Raw genomic sequence first — 6,106 nt, forward strand, 5'->3', positions numbered from 1 at the left:
TCTTCCCCCTCCGTTTCCGGGCGCCTGCGGGCGGGAGCGAGGGAGCGCTCGTCCGACTCCAGCCGAGGAGCCCGGGAGCTGCCGGGGCTCGGGGCGCCCCAGCCTGCAGCACGGCTGTGCACAACCTCTTCTTGGAGCCTCCCTGCTGCGGAGCACTCTGAGATCTTAATGGGAAAAGGTTCCCCTATAACTTAAATATTTACGTGATGCAGCTACGAAAGAAGCTGTGCGTAGTTGCTGGAAAAAATTAATGAGGTGAAGCATCAACGTCTTGGTGAATCACAAGCTGACCATAAACCGGCAGTGCCCGGGCGGCCAGGAGGGCCAGTGGAAGCCAGGGGATGCATGGGGAACAGTGTGGCCAGCAGGTCGAGGGAGGTGATGCCACCCCTCTGCTGAGCCCTGGTGAGGCCGCTTCTGGGGTGCTGTGTCCAGCTCTGGCCTCCTCAGTGCAAGAAAGGCAAGGAGCTACTGGAGAGGGTCCAGCAGAGGCCACAAAGGATGAGGGGTCTGGAGCATCTCTCTTATGAGGAGAGACTGCAGCAGCTGGGCCTGTTTAGTCTGCAGAAGAGAAGACTGGGAGTGGGTCTCATCAATGCATATCAGTATCTCAAAGGCAGGTGTCAGAGGATGGTGCCAGATCCTTTTTGGTGGTGCCCAGCAGAAGGACAAACAGTAACAGCCATCAACTAAAACAAGAAATTCCGCCTTGAGCTAAAGAACTTTACCTTGAGGGTGACAGAGCACTGGAACAGGCTGCCCAGGGAGGTCATGAAGTTTCCCCTCTCTGGAGACCAAAAACCCACCTGGACACATTTCTGTGTCACCTGCTCAAGGTGACCCTTGCCTCGGCAGGGGGGTTGGACCAGATGATCTCCAGAGGTCCCTTCCAACCCTAACAATTCTGTGGCTCTGTGATTCTCTTTTTGCTTTAAAAGCAGTCAAGTAATTCCATAGCCTTAGCTAAGCTATAATTAAACAGATGTGTAATAGAAGACCAGGATCAATCTGTTTACTGGGCAGAAGTGTAATTGTCTGAAGAAAAACATGATTGAAGGGTAGAAGAAGGGAAGCTAATGAAGTAGACTCTATTTCAAAAAAAAAGAAAAAAGAGAAGAAATATGGGGTCCTACATGAACATAATGATACATTTTTTTGGCAAGACTGAGATTCGCTCAGTTTATTAGAGCATGATGCTAATAATGCCAGTGTTTTAATGTGGATTTGATCCCCATACAGTTCATTCACTTAAGATCCATCCTTGTGGGTCCCTTCCAACTCAGTATACGCTGTGATTCTGCAAGCCTGTCTAGCAAGCTTTAGAAAGATTGAGAAATACTTTGCCAAGGGCATGAAAGGTGTGTTTGCAAGCTTGAGGGGAAAAATATGTCCTTCTGAGTTCTCTGGGGCTTAGCAGGCAACTGATAAAAATACCTTTTGTTTCAAAACCCACCTTTCATTTGAATTTAACTTTCTAATATAAACAATTTTAATTCATGCATGTTCTTCTGATAAAGTCTTTATCTCAGAAATTTTACCAGGTCCTAAAGAATAGTGTTTTGCACAATTTCTTGAGTCATGCTCTGAGCCTCTGCTGCTCTCATTGTTTCAGAGTATACTTGCAGTGGAAGTGATTTTCAGATTCTATGTAACAATCTAAGTTTTACCTCTAGATTTCAATTCTGGTTTTTTCCTACCTCTGTGGATCATGTGTAACACCTCAGTGGTAAACTACTTCTGCATACAGCAGACTAGTTAACACATTTCTTTGGTATTACTATACACCTGGGTACCTACAGGCCTGAAATCACACCCCTCCCCCAAAGGCTCTGTTGATTTCCACGATTTGAAAATCCTTTTTTTTTTTTTTTTGTCACTACATAAAAACTCTTAAAATTCAGGTAACAGGCTCCCCCTTGTTGCCTATTCTCCTGGAGTTCTGAGAATATGTGATGTACTGTTCTACACCCAGTGGAACTTGTCCTTTTTCCTACTGCCTCTAAATTTGAAATAGCAGCTTGTCTGTTGCCTTTTAGCAAACTTGACAATGTTATCAACTGCTTCTATTAGAGAAATTCCCTGTCTTTTGTAAACACATTCAGTTCTTATTCCCATTGTTAGTGTGCTAATATCTAGGATGTGATTTTCCAAGTCATTCTTCAGATTTTCCTTTCTAATCAGTAGCAGATGAAAAATGCTCTATGTGCACTGAATGTTGTTGCTAACGATTGCTAATTAAGATGCTGCTAAAAAAACCCCAAGTTAGTTCCTTATTACATTTCATTGAGTAGCATAAATAAGAGATTTCAAACTCTCACAGTTATAATATTTATTATCAGTATCTGTTGCTTTTGGAAACAGTCTTTCTGTAATATTTTTTTTTCTTTTGTTGTCTAAATGGCCCTTTCTTTTAAGTATTAATTAATTTACTCGTGGTGATCTGATTTGTATACATCTACTATGATCAGATGGCTTTTGTGCTGCTTTTTTTAAACCTGTGTTTAAGTGACTGAATTTATACTGGATGTACTTCAATAGTACCCAAACTACATAGAGTTTTATCTGAGGAGGACCACCTCAATTTCAGGTGAATCCAGACTTTTAGCAAGGTAGCTGTTCCTTTAGATTCCCTCTGATTTAGTTGGAAGAACAAAGGATCCTGGACAAAGCTGGGACCTTTCCTATGAAGGAAAATTACTCAAATGGGCGTTGACATGCAAGAAAGACTCTGAGAACAAAACAAAAAAGTTGCAATGAAAATACTTGCCAAGGCTTTAAATGTAGAGATTGAGAAACAAGGAATTGATGAAAAGACTTTAAGAAAAAGACTCATGCTTATTACCTTGCTGAATTGAACACTTTTATTGAGTCTGGCTGAGGTGGAGTAATTTTCCCATAGCATCTCTCGCAGTGCTATGCTTTGCATTGGTGGCTAGAAAGGTGTCAATAACAAACACTCCAGTGTTTTGGCTGCTGCTGAGTAGCCCTCCACAGCATCAAGGCTGTCTCTCCAGCATTCCCCCTGGCCAGGAGGCTGGGAGTGGGCAAGATCTTGGGAGGGGACACAGCCAGGACAGCTGACCCACTGACCAAAGGATATTCTGTAAGATACCTGCTCAGATACAACATCTAAGAGAAGGTTGGAGAGGGAAGGGGGTGGGGCGGAGAGAGCCAGGCATTTGTTATCATGGTGTTTGTCTTCCAAAGCAACTGGTACACACACTGAAGCCCTGCTTCCTGGGAAATAGCTGGACATCGCCTGCTGATGGGAAGTAGAGAATAAATCTTGTGTTTTCATTCGCTTCCATGTCCCGCCTTTTCTTTATCAAACCGCCTTTATCTTGATCCATGAGGTTTTTTTGTCCGTCTTATTTTTTTCCCACACTCTCCTCCTGAGGAGGGGAGTGATAGAATGGCTTGGTCAGCACCTGGTGTCCAGCCAGGGTCGACCACCGCAGTTCTGCTGTGTAACACCTGTGCAGTCAAGAATAAGGATACAAAATAACATAGCAGCTGAAGCCTTTTAGAGGGTAATAACTGTGGGGAGACCGGGAAAAACTGCTGTGAAGATTTTTTTTTTTTCCTAATTTTCAGAACTCTGAAAGAATGTGAAAACAGTGGTTGTTAAGCCTGGTACTTCATTTAATGCCACAGGGTCAATAGCCTGCTGTTTTCCTGCCATTAAGGCAGACTGAATTTCTGGTAACTTCATTTGTCTTCTGGACATAAGCCTGAGGGGACCAAATCCACTTGGCAGCTTTGCTTATTTCTCACAAAGACTGAAGGTAGTTTGACATGTGCATTGCATCCCTGTACTTGTCACAGCTTTCTTCAAAACTTCCCTGGTTAGATCTCACCATGTTTCTATGAGCTGGGGGGTACATGGCATGTGATGTCTTTTGGGTTTATTGTTTGCAACAATCCCAGTGGAACCATTTTTCAGTGAAATAGGAAACATTAGATTCTGTGATGCCAGGACTGTGTCACCAGAGACACAAGTGAAGCATCTGTCTAATATTTAGCACCATCTTAATTTTCATAGGCAAGGCTTTGAGTCAGTTTGTGAAGCTCTATGTAGTAACAGGTAAGTACCCTATGCTTTTGTTTTCCATTTTTGTTCTTGAAAAGTGTCGGTGCTACCTACATGGATTCTGGTGGAGTCTGTACCAAAGCAGTCACTCAGTACCAGCTGGTTATGAACATAACAGTTGGTCACTACAGAGTAAACAATAAAGGTGATGAGGAGAGTATTTATCATCAGCCTGTTACCTTTTTGCTGGTGAACTCTTCTTCGGAGTAGGGGTTCAGTGTGGGAGTTTGCTACTTCCTCCTACTTCATTTTGCCATGTAGAGAGATCTGATGCTGATTATTTTCCTGTGCTCCTGAAGTGCCAGGATATTTCTCCACAAGTCTCTCTGCCAGAAAAAGCAGGCAGGGGTGCCTGCTACACTCCCTCCAGATCAGATCTTTCCCTTTACTGATGTGTCAGCTGTCTCATAGGTATGGGTGCATGAACGGGTTGGCTGTGCCCCTGCAGTATGGAACATTCTTGATGTATGCAGGGGTGTTGAGAGAAATTGCTGATGGTGCTCTCAGCTGCTGTTAAAGCCTGCTCCTTTCAGAGTACATAGTTTAGACTGGGCACAGAAATATACAGGATGTGTTAAATACTCCATGCTATTCCAGCCACCCAGATGGAAAATAGGTTCCCTGGTTTTGCAGCCAGGCCATTCTATGCCAGTCAGCTGAGTGCTTAGGCGTGTTTCTGGGTGTATGTTATTTATGAGTATCAAGAAACTTTGTGAGTCCTTAGTGCTCATGAAAATACTCTCATTTGACTGTGTTTGTGCAAAAGTAAACTAGGATTTAAAGTTTCATGCTAGGTATTCGAAGATGATGGGAGCTAACCAGAGAAGTCATGGTAAATGTTTTTTTATTAATACTTGAAAAGAAAATCATGTTGCATCCCATTTAAGATTGTTGCTTTTTTTGTCCAATGGACTTTGCCTTTTGCATTATGGTTTGTTTTTTGGGGTTTTTTTTGTTTGTTTTTTGTTTTTTTTTTTTTTAGAAAAGCTTGGAGAGATCAGAATTATAAAACATATTCAAGAAATGTAATTTGGACCTATTATCAGTGTATTGAGTAAACGTTTCAAACAGCAGCTCTGGGGGGTTTTTTAGCCTTTTTTGCTCCCCAGGTGCCTCTGTTCGGGCAGGGTGAGTGCTGGGGCTGCGCCGGGCGGGGGGGGGGCGCGGTGCGGCCGCCAGGTGCCAGCAGCGGCCCGCGCAGCGCCCGGAGAGCCCCGGAATTCCTCGTGTTCCTCGGCCCGACCGCCGCCTCTCTGCGTTCCAACAGCTGGCATCGAACACAAAGAATCACCTTCAGACTCCTTGAAACATAAATAAAGTAGTATCCATAGCTATATCAAAGACTCCAGTAAAGTGGGATTCATATATTGGTTTTTTACAGCTAATTTCTTTCAATACATAGAAATTTATTTTTTGAAATTCTGCTGGTGTCCTCTGCCTTGGGGGCCATGCTCTCTGTCTAGGCTGGGGCATGGCTTGAGCAGATCAGATGGGTGTTTATCTGGCCTCACTTGGTATTTTCTGTGTTACCGTTTTAACTAGAGACTTTTCCAGTCTACTCACACTTATCTGCAGCAGCCCACTATCAAGCAGAGCTTAGAAAACGGTTATTGCACAGTGCAGCTGCTGAAGTGTGGGTTCTGCCTGGTTCACTGTTTCCTGAAATGGAAGATAATGGTTCTTGCCCAACCTGGGGGCGTTACAAAAGAGCTGAGAAAATAGAGAAGGCTTAAACAAATTCTTCTCCCAGGAGAATTCCTTTTTTTGTAATCTCTACAAACAAGAGCAGCTGCCTGTCACCAGAGGGTGGGCTGTTCTCTGCTGACTGACTATTTGAGGTTGTGTATGCACCTGTTTCAGAGGCAAAACAGCTGATCTCCAGGTGACTCCCATTACAAACCCTTTTTCTCTCTTAGTGTATAATTGACTGCTTTTTTGGTGGGATTTTTGTGCTCATATGATGACTTAGGAATCTCCTATGGGAATGCAGGTGTGTTGCTGTTCCCACCCATTCTA

General features: G+C 43.6%; 1 protein-coding gene across 3 annotated transcripts in view; it reads right to left on the bottom strand.

Annotated features, from left to right (window-relative positions):
* GNPDA2 (glucosamine-6-phosphate deaminase 2) overlaps positions 1–339 on the bottom strand; it is a 7,955-nt gene extending 7,616 nt beyond the window's left edge. The window contains exon 1 of one of the 3 annotated variants that reach the window (XM_017744481.1): positions 298–339. The gene's annotated coding sequence lies outside the window, so the exon portion shown is untranslated. The remainder of the gene's footprint in view (positions 1–297) is intronic. The other 2 variants (XM_008641404.2, XM_008641402.2) reach the window with 2 other exon arrangements.
* Positions 340–6,106: the final 5,767 nt, after the last annotated feature.

Source organism: Corvus brachyrhynchos, unplaced genomic scaffold (genome assembly GCF_000691975.1).
Source record: "Corvus brachyrhynchos isolate BGI_N302 unplaced genomic scaffold, ASM69197v1 scaffold17, whole genome shotgun sequence".
NCBI lineage: Eukaryota > Metazoa > Chordata > Aves > Passeriformes > Corvidae > Corvus > Corvus brachyrhynchos.